The sequence below is a fragment of the Castor canadensis genome, chromosome 15 (genome assembly GCF_047511655.1).
Source record: "Castor canadensis chromosome 15, mCasCan1.hap1v2, whole genome shotgun sequence".
Classification (NCBI taxonomy): domain Eukaryota; kingdom Metazoa; phylum Chordata; class Mammalia; order Rodentia; family Castoridae; genus Castor; species Castor canadensis.
Window position 1 is genome coordinate 54,806,101 of NC_133400.1, and position 22,035 is coordinate 54,828,135.

The 22,035-nt window shown below is 37.2% G+C and overlaps 1 protein-coding gene across 1 annotated transcript in view; it reads right to left on the bottom strand.

Moving 5' to 3' along the window:
- Epc1 (enhancer of polycomb homolog 1) overlaps positions 1-22,035 on the bottom strand; it is an 86,878-nt gene that overhangs the window by 61,047 nt on the left and 3,796 nt on the right. The window lies entirely within an intron of this gene.

Sequence of the window (22,035 nt, forward strand, 5' to 3'; positions counted from 1 at the left end):
TGCGGTGCCGAGCGGCGGTGCTGGGGCTCCGGAGCCGGGCGCGGGCGCCTGTCATCGTCACCCCGGCACATGCAGCGCGGGCGTGGGGACGCTTAGAGACCTGGTAACGCCGGGCTTTGAAACAAAAATAAACCAAATGAGGGACAAAAATGAGACTGTGGTAAACTTTTGCTAGCCATTATGTTTGTGCTAAAGGAACCTAGGTTTATAATACTTACTAGGTTCGGCATGAAGTCATTATTTTCCCACCCATTCGGCTTAATAGGATATTTATACATTCAGCTCCAAAGTTGTTGTTTTTCCTTCTTTTTTCTAATCCTACATTGTATTCACTTTTATTGTAACTGAAGCAAAGGGAATAGTCATAGCACACATAGTAACCTTTAGGAAAAGCATTGAAAGCACAGTCTTCAAAATTTTAGAGGCAGTTCTTTATATCTAGTTCATGATTTTGTTTCTGTTGGAAGAAAATGCTTCAATATAGCTATAGCTTCATTTATTCTTATCATTTGTTCTCAGGAAAACTATGAATTTGAATCATATAAAGATCTATGTAGTCTTCCAGTCAAAGCAGAAACGGAAAAAAAAAGCTGAATTATTATACTCTTATAATATATATATATATATATTATATATTTATATAGATATAATAGGTTGTTAACATTTGGTTGTATTACAAGTGAAAATAGGTATCCAAAGATCAACGGGATATTTAAAAAAATTAGAAGGATTGTTGTGGGTTTAGTAAGTTTGGCAGCAAAATTTCAAATGATCACCAAAATTAAAAAAAAATATTTTGTAAGTCTGCTTTTGTTCCTGAGGGTTACATAGTAAAAATAATCACCATTCTTAAATACTGGGTTTGCTATGAACTGTTATTAGCTTAGGGCACAAAGGCAAACTGCCATCTTCCAGGTTTGTTTCTGTGTACCATTAATATGACCTTTAGTTCTACAAGAGCACACTTTGGGAAATTCTAACACACTTTGCTACACTCCACCAGGTGGGGAGAAGACAAGGAAAATATAGACTGCAGTTTCCCAAAATTATCCTAAAGCTCCAATACTGACAACTGTGAGGCAGAGGACTTTTCACCTGTCTGGAGACCATGCACTTATTCACTCAATGAACAAATTTGTATTAAGCCCTGATAATTGTCTAAAAGTATGTGGCTGATTATTTAGCACCCACAGGACTCAGTCACAGCTCAGGCAATGAGAAGGACCTGTGAATTCCGATTGCCTCCTGGTGAGGCATTAGGATGAAAACCCATGCTATTAGGGGAAGACAGGAGTGGCCCCCAACTCAGGGCAGTGGCTCTAAAGATGTATCCAGGGACAGCTTTTTGGAGGAGATGTCTAAGCAAACTTATGTAGGATAAGAATTGGTTAACTGCAAAAAATGGAGAAAGTCTCTTAGGCAGGACTTGGAGCCACGAGAGGGCATGTCATTCTGGGAACCTCAAGAATTGCCAACTGTCCTGTGGAATATGACACCCATTTAGCCAGGTTTAACAGTTCTGAAAATACTGGCTAAACATTATTGTAGTATTCCTCTCCAGCCTACGATATTAGATTCCTGAAAATCTTGGTAGTAGAATTTGTAATTGAACAACTGAAGATTTTATAAGCGAGAACATGGTCTTAAGTCACGAGCAAGCCAAGGAAATGAATTTTTTAAACCTTCATTAAACAGCCTATGGAAAATTGTTACCAAATCCTATGATCATAATAATGGCCACTATACAAATAAATTCCTGTTCTCTAGAAATTCTAAAATCATCCTCTATGGCAAGTTCAAAGATATAATTACAAAACTGGCATGTCTCTTTGGAGATAATATGCCTGATAAAGGACATGTGTTTTCTCATTAGTTCTCCACCCAGCTCCTCAATGCCCTGGATTTCCAACTCTCATGTCCTTCGGGATTCCCAAGGACCCAAAGGCTGGAGTCCCAAGCCCTTCCAATATCCACTCTGCTTCTCTCATCCTAAGGGACAGAAGTATAGCAGAACAGACTCAGATTTTATGCCCCTCACTTTCCTTTTTCCTTCTCAAAGTTTCCTTTCAAAAATGGCTAATCTTGCATTGTCTTTAGCTTTCTTTTCTAGTCTCAACTTCAAGTTCCCTTTCTTTTGAGGTATCCCCAACAAAAGTGACTTGAAATTCTCAGTGTTGGAAAAATGTATATCAGTCTAACACTGAATATACTAACCTTTCCTCAAAAGGAAATTTGTGTTTGAGAAGGGATCTGAAGTACTTTAAAGTACCTTTAAATCACGTCACAAAGATTGAATAGCTCAGCAATACCCTGCTACCACTGGGGGGGATACCAAAACATGGCCAGATAACCAAATGACAAGGTAGTATACTGAAATGCAGTACTGTGGGAAATCAGAAAAGTGAGTAGTCAGGGCTGGAAGTAGTGAAGCATGCCTGTAACACAAGCCACTGGAGAGGCTGAGGCAGGAGATGGCAAGTTCAAGGCCAGCCTCAGCTATATAGTGAGACCATGTCTGAAAAAACAAAACCAGAAAAAGAGCACAGTCAGTTCTAGCTGGGTTGATCAGACATCATAAAGAAGATAGCATGGGACTTGGCCTTAAAAGGTGGCAATAGGAATGAAATAGTAAAATAAAAAGTATCCATGAAAGAGTACTACTCTATGAACAAGACGGAGGGAGGACCAACTGCCAAGAGTGAATGATGATGAGGAGGTTTATTTGGCCAGAGTTCAGCAGAAGACTTCAACAACAATCAATAAAACAAAACTGGTAAATAGAACTAAGAATCTGAGTGGATAGAATAGGAGTATAAAGTAAAGAGATGTGTTTTAGTGGTAATAATAATTACTTAAAATATTATCCTCCTGAAATGTGATTTTTGATATTGAGAACATAGTTCAAGCTGTGTCCTTAGCAGGGCTTCATAGTGCATGTCACCCAACAAATGTGCCTAAAGTCCTACTTCCATTCTGTATCTTCCCTTCCCCAAGTCATAGGTCTACAATTGCTCTTTATGTTGTTTCTAGGAAAGCCAAATTCAGTTCTGGTTTGGTAGTGAAGACCTGCAATTTTGCCTCACTGTGTCCAACATCATTTCTTATTACTCCTTAGACAAGCTCTTTGCACTGGCAGGTAAGTCAGCTTCTGACTTCTGACGGCTTCTGAAATCATCACGTCTTTCCTGCCTCCAGGTTCTTATTCATTCTGTTCTGTCTTCTTGTCCAGGTCCAGATTGTGTACTAGTTACTGAAATCCTATGTTATAGGAATGTCTTGCAGATTAAACAGAACAATCCATAAAGATCTTTTAGAATGGTCCCTGGCCCACAGGGAACATACAAGAGATGTAAGCTATTGTTATTATCCTTCGAAATCCTATTCAAATATTATCTCCTCCGTGAAACACTGACCACTTGGTTTCTCTGGACGAATGTGAACAATTAATGAGCAGTTAGGAGTAAACCCCCATGAATCCTTCTCACCTCTGAATTACACTTTCAATCAGTAATAAAAAGATCTACCATCTACCATTTATCAAAAACTTACTACATGCCAGGAAATGAAGAAGTAATTTGTGTTTTCTCACTTATTTACATGGTAGCCCTATGTATGACCTGTTGGGTTTAGAGAGGCTGTATGACCTGTCTATGGTCATGCAGCTAGTTGACAGGCAATGCTAAGATTAGAACCAGTCCTTGGTATCTAGTTCGAAAGAGCAGCCTTGGAAACCAGATTAAAGTGAAGTGCAGGACAGGGCATGAAATGAGGAAGGGGAGATTTTTCAAGATGCTTGGTAAAGAAGGGAGAAGAGAGATAGAGACACAGATGGGCAAAGGGTTTTGTTGTTTTTGAAGGTGGGAGAGATGTGGGCACATGGGTATTAAAAGCAAAGAATCGTGCAAATGGAGTAACTTTAGGACCATCTTCCTGTGACACAGAGGAATGAAGGCAAGAATGGTAGTGATGCAGTGAGTTAAATGCTCTGTGATGGGACAACAAGATTAAACATCATAACACCAGTTTTGATAGCAGGAGTCCAGATTCCTTGTTCCTTAAGGCTCAACAGATACTTATTCAGAGCCAGGCAAAGCAGTTTGTGCTAGAGAAACAATAATAAGACACGATACACATACCCTCACAAGTGAGATACTGTGTTTATATTTAATTAGGAAATGTGAAATTAATATCTTTAGAATGTGTGAATGCACAATGATCTCAACATTAAAAAGTGATAGAGTACTGTCTTTGAGCGAATTATGCTAAAGTAGTAACACTGAATTAATACATTTCACTTGAGTCAATCATTTTCTTTCACTTTCTGTTTTATATTTTCATAATAAGCTATGTAAAGAAACGACAGTGGTTGGAGGCTCACACCTATAATCCTAGCTGCTCAGGAGGCAGAGATCAGGAGGATTGCAGTTTGAAGCCAGTCCTGGCAAATATTTCTTGAGATCCTTTCTTGAAAAAAACCCATCATAATAAAAGGGCTGGCAGAGTGGCTCAAGTGGTAAGAGCACCTGCCTAGCAAGTGTGAAGTCCTAAGTTTAAACCCCAGTGCTGCCAAAAAAGAAAGAAAAGAAATGACAGCAAGGCCAGGCACAGTGGTTCATGCTTATAATCTGAGCTACTCCAGAGGTGGAGACTGGGAGAACCTTAGTCTGTGATCAGCCCAGGCAGAAATTTGCAAGACCTCATCTCAACCAACAAGCGGGGTCTGGTGGCACACACCTGCAATCCCAGTTATGCAAAAGGCATAGGTAGGATCATGGTCTGAAGCTGACCAGGCAAGGAGCTTGAGACCCTATCTCTAAAATAACTAGAGCAAAAATAGGTTGGGGGTTTGGCTCAAGTGATAGAGAGCCTGCCTAGTAAGTGCGAGTCCCCTATGTTCAAACTGCAATATTACCAGAAAAAGAAATGACAACAAACAATTCTTTTAACATAACATAACAAAACATAGACTTGAAGTCCTTGATGAAATGTTGATTTTGTTCACATAGAAAATGTTGGGAGGGAAATTATTGCAATTGCATTTATAATATATTTAATAGGCTGTCACAGACACAAAGTTTGCACAACTGATTTCTCTAGAGAATGATTTATGCATAGAATCTGTACATAATGTTTGGGAAGTGCATTTGATACACAATACAATCATTGAGGACAGATATAGAAACAACCTATTTCTTATTTAAAATAATAATTAGCAAGTTATCAATCCTAGCAAATTGTAGCAGTATAGAATCAATGCTATTTTAATTTAATTGTATCTCCAATATGAACTTTAACCAAACACACATAAATGAAAGAAAAGAAAAAGTGAGGAAGGAAGGAAGGAAGGACATAAGGAAGGAAGGAAGGGTAGAAGGAACGAAGGAAAAGATATGACTCAAACAAATGGAACTGTCTGAGAATGAACTAGAATTCTTAAAAATCCACAAAATGGCTTCAGTGACATTGGGATTTTTCTTTTAAAATAAGAATGCACAGTGTAACTTATTGTGTAATGAAAATCCTAAAGTTGTAGGAAATCTACTCTGAGCACAGCAAGGATTTTGCCAAAATTTAGAACAACCTCTAGCCCTCCAAAAGGTGATTAAGTTTGACCATTTTTAAGACTTACTTCCTTTTATTCCTATAAATCCTCTGATCTTTCCCCATCACAAAGGCAGGGAATTGAGACCACTGTGACAGTGTTTTAATGAGGATACCAACAGATGCAGTTGAAGAAGCACAGATAGGAAACCATTTGGAACTGAACAGTAACAATTTGTACTTAATGGACAAACTAGTAGTCTCTTACTTCTAAGTAAGTCATACATCCTAACCATAACTTGCCAGGAGAATAAAAGCCCATCTTATAAAAAGTAACATTTTAAGAATTAAGAAGTACATTTAAGCCAGATGCTGGTGGCTTATACCTTTAATCTTAGCTGAATGGAAGTAGAGATAAGGTGGATCATGGTTCCAAGCCAGCCCAGGGAAATAATTCACAAGGCTCTATCTCAAAAATACCCACCACAAAAAAGGGTTGGCAGAGTGGCTCAAGTGGTAAAGTGCCTGCCTAGCAAGCACGAGGCCCTGAGTTCAACCCCCCCGTGTCAACAAAAAGTACATTAAAAAATATTTGGTAGTACTTATCTAAATTGAGTTTTGTTAAATTGTTCTTAACCTATTAAACTCACCAACTGGCACTTTCTGACTATTGCATGTAGCTCAGGTACTAGTACAAGGTTCTGAGGCGCAAAAGGAGGAAGGAAGAGAGAGAGAGCAAGAGAGAGGAGAGAACGAGAGAGAGAGAGAGAGAGAGAGAGAGAAACAGAGAGAGACAGAGAGAGCTCTTGATTCAGAGAACAACCTATAGGTGCCTTACAGTAGATACAACTTAATCAATTTATGCATTAGTTTTAGTAAGCAACACATATTCAAATCAATATGATATAAATGACACATGAGGAGTAAAGGAAGAAAATTTAAAAGAACAAGAGAAAAAGCTGATAATAAAGTAAAAACTTATTATTTCTAGTTTCTTTCTGAAATTTGGGGACAGGATCATCTCTCCGATCAACACACAAGTTAACTTTAATGAAATAAAATGTTTCCTTTCACAATATTTATTTTCACTAATCCTTTGAGTATCACTGTGCCAATTACTTAGATAAGAACTCTGATTCAAGTCTCTCCTCCTGGCCAGAGGAGAGAGGAGAAAGTGATGATCCCAGAACCATAGAGTAAGATTACAGGTGTGAAAAATGACTCACAGAGTGAGAGGAAAAGGGCATGGAGAATGGAGCCCCAGGGAGCACCAACATCCAAGAGACGGCAGAGGAAGAAGAGCCAGGAAAAGACTAGATGAGGGCCAGGCTGGAGGAAGCCTGGAGACAGTCAAGTGAGGTCTTCATTCAAGAAGATCAACAAAGAGAACAAGAGGAAAGGAGAAGGTCATCAGACACCACAGCAAGCACGATTTCTACAGGATGCTGTGCGCAGACCCCTTGGTCTGTGCGGTGCCTGAGGCATGTTAATTAATCACTTACCCACAGGCCAAAGCCAACAAGAATTTGGAGCAATTTCCCAGTACCCTTCTAGGATAATGTAGCTGCTTGCTCAGAGGAGTAAGACCACCTCAAGGCCAAGGATCAGGGCTGTTTCAGGATCTAGCCAGCACAGAGGAGCTTCCTCATCTGCACCTCTCATATCAAAAGAGAATACAACCCAATGATTCATGTCTTCACAACATCAGGTAAAACATAGCTTCCATACTTAAAGGCTGGTGAAGCTAATACACCAAAGACCTACCTGTCTTGCCTACATGAATTACTGACAAAGGTATAAACTTTATCCAGAGTTTAAGATTTCTTAAGAATTGTTTCCTAAACATGAGACTCATAAGCCAGAAACCAAGATAAGCAATAAATACTGTGAGTGCTTGGATGTGATAATATATTTTGGTTCTAATTTATTTATTCCAAATAAGGTTACATTTTGATGTTTTCAGTTCTAACAATCTTTTCTGGCTTGCTTTGTTAGTTTTTACTTTTTTGTTTCCTTGTTTACAATACTATGACAATACTTTATATTTAATTCTTGCCTTTATTTCTCAATATCATTTGAGAAGGTTGCATTAAACATTCTTCTAAGAGGTTTTTTTTTTTTTCTGAAACAGTCTTGCTATGTAGCCCAGGCTGGCCTCAAACTCATGATCCTCCTGTCACAGCTTCTTGAGTGCTAGGTTTACAGGTGTGCACTAACGTGTCCAGGCTAAGAGTACATTCTGACAGAAATTACCATAGTTTATTTAAGCAGTATCCTCTTAAGGAACTTTTAGTACATACTGACTTTGTTGTTATAAAAAACACATGTAATCTTAATATAACATTAAGAGAAGAAGGCCTTAAAACGTCACGGGGTAAGCAACGTAATAAGTACCTGCTGTTCTTTGGCGATGAGTACTGTGTGTGTCAGTGAGGGTTGGCAATTGCTATGGCCCCTCTGAGGAGCTGGCAAAAACCTGGCCTTCAGTAATGACTATTTCTTCCCAGGCATTCACTTAACATTTTCCAATAGTGTGCTTCATAAAATGCTAACCCTGATTCTCTGAGATGAGTGATGTAAGGGGTTATATATAAAATTAAAAAGAAAGGAGTGTGGATCAGAGGTAGGGCACTTGCCTACTATATACAAGGTCCTGGGTTCCATGCTCAACACTGCAAAAACAAATCTGTACATAAAACTAGTAAATTAGAGAAATACTGCATATTTTATCTCCCCTATAAGATACGTATAGCCTCACCATGTATGGGCTCAGAGATGTCCTGCAGAAAGGAAACCCATTTACTGATGCTTGGCACAGTATTTTTCAAATTTATCTGAGCATGAAACCTTTTTTATGTACAATCAATTATCACCCTTAGTTCTATAGGACCAACTTTGGGAAATTCTAGTCAAGATAAGTCAAGGAAATAGAAAACTGTCTAATCATGTTGAAATCTGACAGGTAAACTTTGAAAAAGCTTAAAGATCTTATAAATGTAAAATGTTATGTTTATTACTATTGATTAAGATTTTTGTCCTACTTAAAAAACACTGTGAAATGACATTTAAACATAAAACTGCAGAATCCTGACAGGTACTAGAACTGAACACATTGCTACACTTTGGCAATATTGTATTTAAAACCCAGTTATCTAGAAATGTTTAGTGGTGTGTCATCTCCTAAATTTCTTTACCAAAAAGAATACAAAGAACCTAGATTCCAAAATATTTTACTCTAAATTAAGCTCTTGGAGCTGTAGTTTCCTCACCCATAAAGTAAGAATCATAACAGAATCTTTGGTTGTTGCAAAGATTCAATGAAATAATCAAAAGTCATGCTCAAAAAACATAAGTAACTTTTAAAGGATATTTGTGCTGTATTCCTCTATTTACTTTTCTGTGCTTTATTTATTTATTTTCTTATAGCATGGGGGACAGAACCCAGGCATCATACATACTTGGCAAGTGTTCTGCCACTGTGTCACACTAACCCTGAGCTTTACTTTTTGTATGTATGGTGCAAAACATGTTATTGTTTGTAAAGGCTTCACAACTCTTAGCTAAGGAAACAAAGATGTCTTCAACTGAAAACAAAAACCTACAAAATATTTCATGTTACCTTCATGGTCTAGAGAGTTTTTTGTTTGTTTCCACTTAGTAGTTTTGCATCTTTCATGTGTGTAAGTCTACAAGGAGTTGCTTTTTTTGATTCACTGCCAGGTGATTCATCATTAACTAAATGGCTGTCCAGTGATTGTTCAATCTTGAAATTGGGTTAAGCAAGCTCCACAGGGGGTGAGGACCTCTCTGCACAGGTTTCTATTGTTTGCCTCAGGGTGAGTGCTTTGAACAAAGCAGCCAAATGGTAAGTAACAGCTTGAATTCAAAGCAGTCACTCAGTGTAGTGAGACACAGTCCAATGTACTGAAAGGAAGATAGGCTTCATGTTTGAGGATGTTGATCCTAACCTAATATCAACCACTTACAAGCAGTGTAACTGTTATGGTTTGAACCTTAAATGTCCTCCCAAAAGCTCATGTGTTGAAGTCTTGGTCTCTGATGCAGCAGTGTTCAGAGGTGGGAACTTTGGGAGGTGATTAGATCATGAGGGCTCTGACCTCATACATGGATGAATCGATTTGTGGATTCACAGCTTAATGGGTTTTGGGGTGGGGGGTGGCAGAAGGCTTTTTTATTTTTTAAAAGTAAGCAGTCTCTCTCTCTCTCTCTCTCTCTCTCTCTTTCCTCTCTGTGTTCCCAGTTGCCATGATGTGTGCAGCTTTCCTGCACTACACGTTCTCTGCCATGACCACACAGAAGCAATGGAGCCAAGTGACCATGGACTGAAACCTCTGAAACTGTGAGCTGAAACAAATCTTTCTTTCTTTGAATTGATTTTCTCAAGCATTTTGTCACAGTGGTGCAAAGCTGACTAACACAATGACACTATAGAAATTATTTAATTTCTGTGCATGTATCTCACATGCAGTTTGAAGAATATTTGTTCTCTTCCCTGTTGGGCCATGATGAAGAACAAATGAGATAGTGTGGTAAAAAATCTCTGAAAATTCCAAAGTACCATACAATATAAGGAAGAATACATTAGTTAATTCAACTTTACCATAATGGGGCTGGAGATGTAGTTCAAGGTCTGAGGTTCAATCCCATACCACAAAATAAAATAAAAATTTCACCATAGTGGTCAGAAACAGCACAGATCCCTTTCCACCCAAATAACCTATTGTAACGTAAAATTTATAACCTATTCAACACAAGCAGTTAATCAAGAAAACTTAACCACTATAATATGGTTCTCTGAACATTTCTTTACAAAGGAAATCTTTAAGACAAGACCCAAACTCACCCATTTTACTCAGATTTTAAACAGTCTTAATGCCTAGTAGAGTGTAAAGTTCTGGAAATCTGTGCCCAATTTGTCTTATTTTGTGATAAACTTACCAGTATTATTATTATTTTTTAGAGGTGCTGGGGTTTGAACTCAGGGTCTCATGCTTGCTAGGCAGGTGCTCTATCACTTGAGCCCTTTTTTTCCGTGTGTTAAGTATTTCTGAGACAGGGGTCTTGCTTTTTGCCCATGTTGACCTCAAACCACAATCCTCTGATCTCTGCATCTTAAGTAGTAAGGATTACAGGTGTAAACCACTGGCACCTGGTCCAGTATTGTAATTTTTGCTAATAAAAATTTTTTCAACATGAATCTTCTTCCTTATCATCACCCAGTTTCAAACAGAAAACCAGTAAAAGCACTTGCTTCCTGAACTTTTTTTTTGGCTCATTCCCTCCTCCACCTGTCACTTTTTGTTGCTTGTTCTGTTTTGAGACAGGATCTCACTATGTCACACTTTGGATCATGACCTCAAACTCATGATCCTCCTGCCTTTGCCTCCCAAGTGCTGGAAATAAAGTTGTGTCACCATGCCCAGCAATTTCTCTCATTTTTAAAGTAGCAATGAAGGTTGCTAGCAGATGACATGCAGGAGCCTTAAAACAACAAATTGCTAAGAGACATACTGCAGTATAATGGTTGAAAGTTCTGACTCCAAGAGCAAATATTTGAGCATGAATCTCAACTCTTTTCTAGCACTGTGAATTTGAAAAAAATTCTTAACTTCTGTGAACTTCAGCTTCCTCTTCTGAAAAATGGAGATAATGCATACCTCCAAGCTTATTTGGAATAAGGAATAAACAACCCACATAGCTACATTTACTGAGATCTTATTTTGGGCTGGGTGCTTCATACGTGTTATCCCATTTAATCTCTATAAAATCTTTTAGGATATCTTCCATGCCTGTCATTAATACTTCACAAAAAAGTGAGCATTTTTCTCAAAGAAAGATGAAGGAATAGTTCCAAGTGTAGGGTGAAAAGTCAGTTGCCTCTGAGTAGGCTAAACCAGGTCCTTATTACCTTCATTTTAACATAAATGCCAAACTGGGTTTACAGTAGTTGTTCAGTCCTTCTTTCCCTTGAACAAAAATTCTCAAAACTCAGACCTTAAACACAAAGAAAAAATATTCTGAATAAAGAATTGTTCTCTTTCTCTCTCTCTCCCTCTTTCTCTCTCTCTCTCTTCCTCTCGCTCATGGTAGGTGTAGAACCTAGAACCCAGGGTCTTGCACATGCTAGGCAACTGCTCTACCACTGAGCTACAGCCCCAGCAAAAGTGTCCCTTCTTGAATAATTTTTTAAACCTTATCTTCTCTCCTTCCATTTACAAAAACACTAATGCACATACACATAGCCACACATATATTTATGTCACACTTTGGAGGATATGGTTATAGGTCTTTCCCATGTTTAGTTTCCCCCTTGTGGTACTGGGGTTTAAACTCAGGGCCTCAGGCTTGCTAGGCAGGTGCCCTACCACTTGAGCCACTCCACCAGCCTGCCTTTGTTGTCCTGAGTTGTTCCAGTATCTGTGCTTCTTCAAATGATTTAAAAGTTCACAGTCTACTTGACTTCAGCATTGATTTTGAACTAGACTCTGTACAGTGGTCTTTCTTAAAATTCTCTCTTAATTCTCAGTGGAGATAAAAACCAAAACAATTTTTATTAGAAACAGAGTCTAATTTTATAATAGTACTGCCTCTTCATGTTGGTTTTAAAGACAATTTTTAAAAAGAAAAAAAGGTTTTAATAATTGAGTCATCAACAATACTGGGCTAACTTATCTATGTGAAATAGTTATTCATAGCATTTTATTTTAAAAGACATAGGCTCCTATCCTGGCTCTGCCACCAACCAGCAATATGATTTTTTCCCCTCAGTACTGGGGATTGAACTCAGGGCCTTAACTATTTGAGCCACATCCCCATTCTTTTTGCATTTAGTTTGCTTCAGATAGGGTCTCCAGCTTACTTTGTCTGAGCTGTACTCAGACCGAGATCCTCCTCTGCCTCCCAAGTAGCTGGGATTACAAGTGTACACCACCACACACACTTTAAAGATGAACTAATTATTGATGAGTCTTCCCAACTCTTTTAACTTTCAATTTTGTGATTATCTCTACTTTCCTATAGTTAGATGAAAAAAATCATATACATAAAAAGTTTTAAATGTTAAAAGCTAAGAAAAGATCATTTATTTTGAGATTGATTTCTAAGGAAACTACGTCTTTAATATTTCCTGACTATAGATTTATGTAGTTAGATTTCCTGACTATGTAGTACTTATGAGGAGTCTTAAGAGAAAATAAAGTTCTGGAAGATACAGGAAGAATAATTTCAACCACTGAGTCAAGGAGATTATGGTATATTAATTACTAGTCAGTAACTCTGACCCTTAAACAAAAATTTTTTTTGTTTGTTTTTGTTTGTAAGGTGCTGGGGATCAAACTGAGGCCTATTACACAATAAATACTCCAACCCACAACAAAGGCATAACTAGTAAGTAGCTCTGTGGTCAAACATGATTTGAAGAATTCATACGGCTTGTAAATATGTAATTAAAATTGGAAAATAAGGATTTAGAATTAATATGGAGAAATGCAAACTTCAAAATAATGGCTAAGGCCAAAATGATTAAAAAAAAAATCATCTAGAAGGGCTGATTGATACACTCCCTGGAAAAGTGCAGGGAATTTCCATGTAATACATTTAGAAAATAATTAGCACAATAGTATTGTTTAGAAACCAAACAACAATAATAGCCCATTTAACAATTTGAATTATGATGGCCATATGGAGTCCATTTAAATCTACATAAAAAACTCGACTATGTTTAACAATACTTTAATAAGTTTTTCTAAGCTTGTTTTGTTTGAGCCCCACCTCCATGCAAGAATTGTATTGTGAATCGTAGGAGATACAAAAGAAAATGAAGTTAGTTCCTAAAAACACAAATTGGACACACTTTGTTTTATACTCTGGTTTGAAAAGCACAATTTCATATCTTCATATTCCCAGAATGACAAATTTATTTATTGAAATAAAATATATAGGTAATATTTCATAAGTTTACAAAGTAATTTATTTTCATGAAATATCAATAGGAAACTAATTTTCATGCCAACTAGCTCAGGTCAAAAGTTTATTCATCATTTCAGGTTTTCTTAATAAAATTGGAAATCAATATTCAGTTATCTGGGAATAATCATCAACTTATTTGGCCATTTAAAGTGACAAGGATGAGGTGTATCAATACACATGGAAAGGAGTCTATATAGTAAGTTAAAACATAGGAACAAAAAGTAGCACACAATGTACAATCCACACAGTAACCACAGCTTCTAAGATAAAGGATGGATACTGAGAGGCTCAAGAAAGAAAAAGAGAAGTTTTTCCCAAGTGTGCAACAGTGTATGAAGTAGAATCTAATACCAGAGAGAGAGAGAGAGAGAGAGAGACAGAGAGAGAGAAAGGCAGAGAGAGACAGAGAGAGGCAGAGAGAGGCAGAGAGAGACAGAGAAAGACAAAGAGGAGTGGGGACAGACAGAGACAGACACACACACACACAGAGGCACAGAGAGACAGAGAGAGGCACAGAGAGACAGAAAGACACACAAAGAAAGTCAAAGAGAGAGAGGGAAAAAAAAGACAAGAGAGGAGAAAGAGACTTCAAATGTGTTTAATGCAGCGTTTGCAATAGTAAATTCCAGAGCTTAGAAAAAAGATGTGTGGAAGCTTCCATTTTTACTTTTAACATCACTAAGGATTCAAAACATTAAAAAAGGTTAGTATTATTCAAATTTCACCAGAAAAATCTGATTAAATTTAGTGTAGTTTGAATTTAGATATTAAAGATTTTATTTAAAGTCCACAAAATTTTATAACCACAAACACTCAAATTTAAAATTCCATATATTTAGTATGTAAAATAAATGTATATTAAAATTTCAGCCATTATGTAACTACAATTTTATTTTAAGAATTTCCATGCTCATTCACTACTTCCTTTAACACATTGTAGCTGAATGAGTGTACTTTTAAAATGCAAAGTCTTATAATCATATAAGGGTGTGTTTTCCAACTGAAATTTACACATTTGTATCAAACTATGAGTTCCTGTTTATTTGAAAGGAAATAATAACACAGCCAACTGTCTATTTCTCTCCTTTCAAATAAACAGCACAGCCATTCTGCATTAGCCAGCCTAGCAGAGTGCAGCTGTTATTTTCCTTCTTTTCTCTGTTAATTTCTACTTGTTTTTGGGAAAAGAATACTAAGTTATCAGTGTAATCCATCTAACAAATATAAACTAATAATTGTCAAGAAATGTTACAGAAACAAATCTCCTGTATTCATTCTTTCAACTCTTCAGTGCTTTTATGCTGCCCCCTGCTGCCCAGTGTCTACAAAATTGACCCATATTTTAAAACATTCTATCTCTCTTTATTCTTCCCATTAAAACTAGCCTGGCTGGAAATCCAGACCACTGGAATTTTTCTCTATAAGGCCAAAAGTTTTAACAGGTCCATATGAGAAAGATGTGGCTCCCACCTGTCTCTCTCTACACCATTTCCTGACTTGCATTCGAACTGGTTTTCTGCAGACAGTGACTTATTTCCAGATTCCCTGGCTTGGTTTCTCATTCCACCCTCTCCCTGTGCTGCTAGGACATCACAGTTGATACCTTGGAGTTCTAACTGTATTTCCAAATGCCCTGTGTTTTTTCTCTCCTTGCTCATGCTGCCTTTTTCTTTTCTTTCTTTCTAACCCATGATGTGTTCTTTCAGTTTCTGTAGGTGGAGAATCTACCCATTCTTCAAGGATCCAGTAAAAAGCTGCCTTCTCTATGCAGTCAGTGCCTACTCCCAGAGGGTTCTCTTTTTCTCTTCTCTTTTTAATCCTTTAAAGCTCAGCACATTTTTTTTTAATGTGGTAGAAGTTCTATAAAGATTTATTTAATGAGAGAAACAAAGACAGGTTAACTCTTGGAAAGGCTGTCTGACTCATTGACTTTTAATAGAGTTGGGAGCCTCTTTAATACTGCAAAATCCATACACCTGAATGGTGTGATTTTTGGGAGGTGGGATGGGTGGGGCTGTGGCGGAACCCTGGGCCTCACACATGCTAGGCAAGTGCTCTGCCACTGAGCCACTGACCTAAGGTGATCTTTCTAATTCCCATCTGCTATAGTTTGGATCTTAAGTGTTTCCCAAAAGTCCATGTGTTAAAGATTTAGTCCCCAGGGTGGTGCTATCAGGAGATGATAGAGTCTTTTGGTGGTGGAGGTCTTTAAGTCATTTGAAGGGGATTCTGGGACCCCTAATCCTCTCCTCATTCTTTTTTGTTTCCTGGTCATAATGCAGCATACTGTCAGAGTCTTAAAGCAACAGGTCTTCCAGATCATGAACTACAGCCTCTAAAACTGTGAGACAAAATAAACCCCTTCTCTTTATAAGTCAATTATCTTAGGTATTTGTCATTGTGGTGGAAAACTGACTAACATACCACCACACTGTGTAAGGTCTATTTTTGAAATAATCAGGTGTGTCTAAGAAAAAACAAATTTAGAGCATACAGTACTTATGGCAAGTCAAGTACTACTGTAGGCACTGTAGATGCATTAACTAATTGTATTCTCACAATAGCACTTAAGTAAGTAATACTACCTTGTTTCAGGAAATTAAGGGTCTGGACAATTAATTGGCCCAATGTTACACAAATAGTAAAGGGTGCAGTTGGGAACTCAAAACACACCAGCCACAGCTGACTTACTCTCCTAGCATTCTGAAAATGTGACCACACAGTCAAAGTCATGTGAGAGATCCAGAGTGTGTGTAATATCTGCAAAGGCTGATGGTCATACAAGACATGATGTGAAGGAATGTGGCCTTTTGCCAACTTCAAAGGTTTAGAAATAAAAGAGAGTTATAGGGGTAAGCCACGGTGGTGCAGGCATGTAATCCCAGTCACTCAGGAGGTGGAGACAGGAGGACCACGTTTGATAGGGTTTGCAAGACCCTATCTGAAAAATTAAAGCAAAAAGTACTGGGGGCATAGTACAGTGCTTGTAGGGCAAGTGCAATGCCCTGAGTTCAAATCCCTATATCACCAAAAGAAGAGACAATTCTATATTCTAAAAGATTAAAAAGTGCAAAATCCAAATCTGCCAGTTGATATAGTCACTTGTATGAGGATCATAAATTTTAATCTGACTTGAAAATAGGTAAAGGTAGATTCAATAGCTAACTTAAGTAGGCTTTGAGAATACCTTTTAAATAACAAAAGTCCAGTGAAAATAAATCAGACTCAGCTCATCCCAGCAACATCTCAGACAAGGATACAGTGTGTTTCCATTTGAAACCTCTGTTCATTCAGAAACCTCAACAGGCTGGGAAGGCATTGGGGTAGGCAACACCTAAAATTCTTTGGGAGGCCATAACTACTCTCTCAACAGACAAGCGTATTATAACTCGAGGAAGACTTATAAGAAGGAAGTTAAGAAGGTGAATATGGCTGAGGTACTTTCTATACAATAATGAATATAGAATTTTTAAGCCTGTTGAAATCACCATAGGATTACTAAAGTTGAAAGGAGAAAAATAGAGAAGATGAACCAATTTGAGCTATAATACATTGTGACATAGGTTTCCAATACATGAAAACTCCCTGTACAGCTACCTTAAACAAACAAAATGCCTTTTCTCAAAAACAGAGAACAGGAAGCTAAAACAGGTCCTGTCTGGGAGTAAGTTGCAAGGGGAGGAGGGTGAATGCAGTAATGATTGGAGGGGAGGAAAAAGGATAGTGATAGAGGGCATAAATTTAACTATGATATATTGTCACAATGTACCCCTAATCCAACAATAATGTGATAATAAATAAAATACTTGAAATGCTAAAAAAATAGAATGTACAATAGAAAGTACAGTAAGTACTTTTTCACGTAAGTTAATTGTACTGTTTAGGGACGTGTGACCCAATGGAGTAAGAGGTCAGCCTATTCCTATTAAGTTTATTTGTAATACTGAAACAGTAACGATAACTAAAGAGTCATCATACTTAGAAATTAAATTTCTTGGGTATGAAGGATTTTCTTAACTTCTTGAAAATGTTTCCTAAGTGCCAAAGAAGGCAATTGTACATAGTCAATTTATAAATTCAGAATATAAAGTTGGGTGTGGTCCCATCTGCTTGAGAGGAGGCGGTAGGAGGATGGTGGGTCAGGGCCAGTCCAGGCAATGTTAGCAAGACCCCCATCTCAAAAAACAAACTAAAAGCAAAAGGACTGGGGGTGTGGCTAAAGTGAGTAAGCCCTGCATTCAAATCCTAGTACCACAAAAATTGAGAGGTGTTTTAAGTGTGCTATATTATCTAAAGGGCCATGATTTCTAAAATTTGCAAGATATAAATATGATTAAATCTGAAAGCTACATTTTAAAAAATAAGGAATTACTTTTGAATATTTAAATTTAACACTCTTTAAAATTCAAATTAACTTCAAAATAGTTGTTCAATATACAAGATTCACTCTCAAGGGAATTAAATACCTTATAACAAAAGAAATTTTTAGAATTGTTTTGCTTCCAGCTAAAGTTTGTGTTACTTAGGCAAACAACTTACTACTTCACTCCACGGAACTAGTTTGATTGGTTATCCTTTATTTAGTTTTGGACCTCCTCACTTCTAGGAGATGCACTGCAGCTCTTGAATGATGGAGATGAGAAGTAGCAGCACTAGTCTACCCAACCCCTTTCCCCAATTTTTTTACTTAATGCTTCAATAGCCATTAATCTGCTTCCACAGTTTGGCAATTCTCAAGGTTAGCTGCAGATTAGAATCTCATGGACAGCTTTTGGAAAACACTTATGCCTAGATTCTATTAAGACCAATCAAACTGGGAAAAAGGCATTTTATTTTTAAGTTTCTGAATGATTCTACATGCAGGCAGAGGGCTAGGGATGAAGTTCAGAGGTGGAGCTCTTGCCCAGCACACATGAAACCCTGGATTTGAGCTCCAGGATCACAAAAAAAAAAAAAAAAGATACATACAAGCTTACATACAAGCTAAACTGAGAACTACTGGGACAAGAGTGTGAATCTATCAGGAACATTCTAGACCAGGACAGTCCAATAGAACTTTCTGGCATCATGAAATATTCCATAGATCCATGCTGTCCAATATGGAAGCCACTAACCAGGTGTAGCTACAGACCACTTGAAATGTGGGTAGTGTGACTGAGAAACTGAACTTTGAATTTTAAGTTAATTCAACTTTAAGTACAAGTGTGGCAAGTGACTGCTGTGTTGGACAACACAGTTTTGTAGTTTTAGGCCATTTAAAATTATCTGAGTTATTAATAAAAAGGTACTGAATAATTCTTTTTGATTTTAGACCACACTAGAACAAGCTCATTACCTGTGCCTTTTTGAGGGTCCTTCATCAGTTTCTGACAAAAACTCCAGTGGTATGGAAGGATAGCTTGAAGCTTCTGACAGATTGCGAGGAAAGTAAGGACACTGAATTTTCTGCATTTCGTTTTTTTCATCATTCATATTGGCAATTTGTTTCTTGGAAAATGAGCAAAGCCTTCATAACTAAAAATTTCTTAAGTCTCACAGCTTGATAATGAGCAGTGAAGTAATTAAACTCTTGGAAAAGATCCTCTTAACTTTTTGGCAAATTAGAGTGTTTTTTCAACTGAGGGTTGTGACCTCTCGCTTGGTGGATGGAGAGTTTCCAGTGGATTGTGGCAGTGGACTGGGTTTCAGAGCTAAATATAGGTCACTGGCATGACAGCCTCCTTTTCTCAGTCTCAGAAATGGTGTCCTATTCATGAATGTGGGGCATTCATGGTTGGTGGGATAAAAATCTTAAGAAAACCATTGAAATGGTACAGATAGAAGTCCTTTTCAGATGGAACTTACTATTGAGCAAACCTAAATTATATGTTTACTTATTTTTAAAAATAGCTTGTAAATTATGGATTGTTTTTGAAATTTAATTTTTAAAATTTTTTTCAATTTAACAAAATTTACTAGAGCAAGAAAAAGATTGTAGAACCTGGAGGCATGCCAGACCAAAGATGGTTCAGAATACTCCCCTTGACTTTTTTTTAAAGTTGAAAACACAAACATGTATGAATTGTTGGAAAATAGATCTTAACTGTGATATTCATGTGGAAATTTAAGAAGAATCCTCCAAGTTTTTGCTCAACTCTCACCCTTTCAATGAGGCTCCCTGCCCAAACTATTTAATATTGCAGTGTGTATTTATTTGTTATGTTTGCTACTTATTAAGTGATACCCATAATATTTATCATGGCAGATATCACCTGACTGTCTAGGGAAGTGTTCTCAAAGGTTGTGTACCAGAGGAGCAGCAGCTTGAAAGCCATTTGGGAACTTCTTAGAGATACAAAGACACCTTTGGAACCAAAAACTCTATGGGTAGGACCTGGCAATCTGTGTTTAATAAGCCTCCTGATGACTCTAACCCACACTAAAATTTGAGATTTCCTGATCTAGAGTATTGTGAATCCCCCAAAAAAAATCCCAGAGGGAAGAGCTCCCATATATCCTGAAGTTGATAGATACTTAAGTACATAAAATTGGACTTGCAAACTGTGAAACAGAAGCCAGAAATATTGTTTGCACCTAACATTATGAATCATGACTACTTCAATAAGTAAGCCTACTTCAATAAGGCTTCATTGAATTTGTAATCTTCATTGAATTGGTAATCTTTAATATTTTAAAAGTTGGTTTCATTAGTTCGCAATTTGTAAAAATTAACTTCTGAAAGAATGCCATCAGATGTTCCTGAAGAAATGAGATGTGATACAAGTATACCTTATGCAAATTCAACATAAAAAATTCAGATGTAGATTAGGATGACCATTACTTATTCTGTGAAAAGAATGCTAGTTATAAAATAATGAGTAATTTCACTAGAGAATCCAACAGTAACATCATACAGTGCATTTAACATACGTGTGAGCTGGTGGAGTGGCTCAAGCGGTAAGAGTGCCTGCCTTTCAAGTGTGAGGCCCTGAGTTCAAATCCCAGTGTTTCCAAAAATAAAAGTATTAATGTAAAAAAGAATGCCAATTTACAGAATAAAAATTTATAAATATCTAATGTGACATAGAGAAGAAGAGGCAGGTATCCAAGCTCTGATTTCAGACTTCCCAGGTCAAACTCTAGCTTTTTCACTTCCTATACAATGTGGACCATGTTTCTGGTGTGTCAATCTCTCTTTGTTTCCTTGTCTGTAAAATAGGTATAACTGTCCTATCCCCTAACTTTGTGTGAGGATTTAGGGAGCTAGGAGAGATAGTATATAGGATAGAGATTGGAACAGAGTAAACTGTAATTGTTGTTATTTTTTTAAATTAATTCACCTGTTACTAGTGAGATCACTATGAAAATAGATGTTAATGTTTTATCGCTCGAGTATTTACACAGAGCAACTAAGAACTAACCACACTGAACACTAGGTACACAGTGGGTGTTCACCCTTCTAAGTACTCTTCCTAGTCAAGCCAACCATGATCATTTCTATCTCCTTGTCAGTGACTGGTTTAGGTATTGAGCGTGTCCTTATGAACCTGACCAATGAGCTCTAAGCTTCAAGGAAAGGGTTTCTTCCTTTATAAAAAGATGAATAAGAGAAATGCTTCCAATTTTGAAATTTGTGGTACCAGGATATGATACTTGGATCTGCAGCAGCCGTCTTGTGAATGTGAGGAAAAGACACCACTTACATAATATAAAAGAGCAGAATCTACCTAGAAACTTCCTAATATTGTTAGCTGGTTTTCCTCCTAATTACTAGTTCAGATGAAATAATAAATGTCCATATTTTTATGTCACTATTAGTAGAGTTCTAGATTAGTCTGAAGGCAAACTAAATGATACAACACATCTGGCTAGTAGGAATTAGTTGGTTTGACTAACAAAATAATTGGGGGACTTTGTTCCTGAGGTCATCTCAAACCACATATATCAAAGCTCAAACCACATATATCAGAGCTTCATAAATAGTTCTTTCTTCTCCAATCCTAGATAGGAGTGACATTAATTTGACTTTCCTGCTCTATAACTGATACACCTAACTAGTTAACCCTTAGCTAAGTGTCTAATAGATGAACTTCATAAAATATTTGTTTTTATTTCATAGCCATGTGAGGAAAATGTACAAAATAAGGCTTCTCTGCCATTTTTTCTAAAAAAAAGTTTGGGTGAGGGTCACAAAGTTCTGAGTTTGATCTTCAACAACTACAAAATAAATTTTAGAAAAGGTTTCATCAAATGGACGTCACAGAGGCAAGCCCAAACTCCTACTACCAGAATGACTCCCTCAGTCAAACCCCACACATCTAAAACCTTAGATTTCATATAGCTTTAGAACTTTGAACTATATTGGACTGTAAGTTAGGAACTGCAGGATACCAGGGGTCCCCATCTTTTTCTTCTTAATATTGTGTCCCAGCATCTTATCATACTACATGGCAGGTGGGCATGAATCTAGAACAAAATCCCCCAAATAAAACAAATGGCAAACAAATCAATAGTGAAGTATGTTCT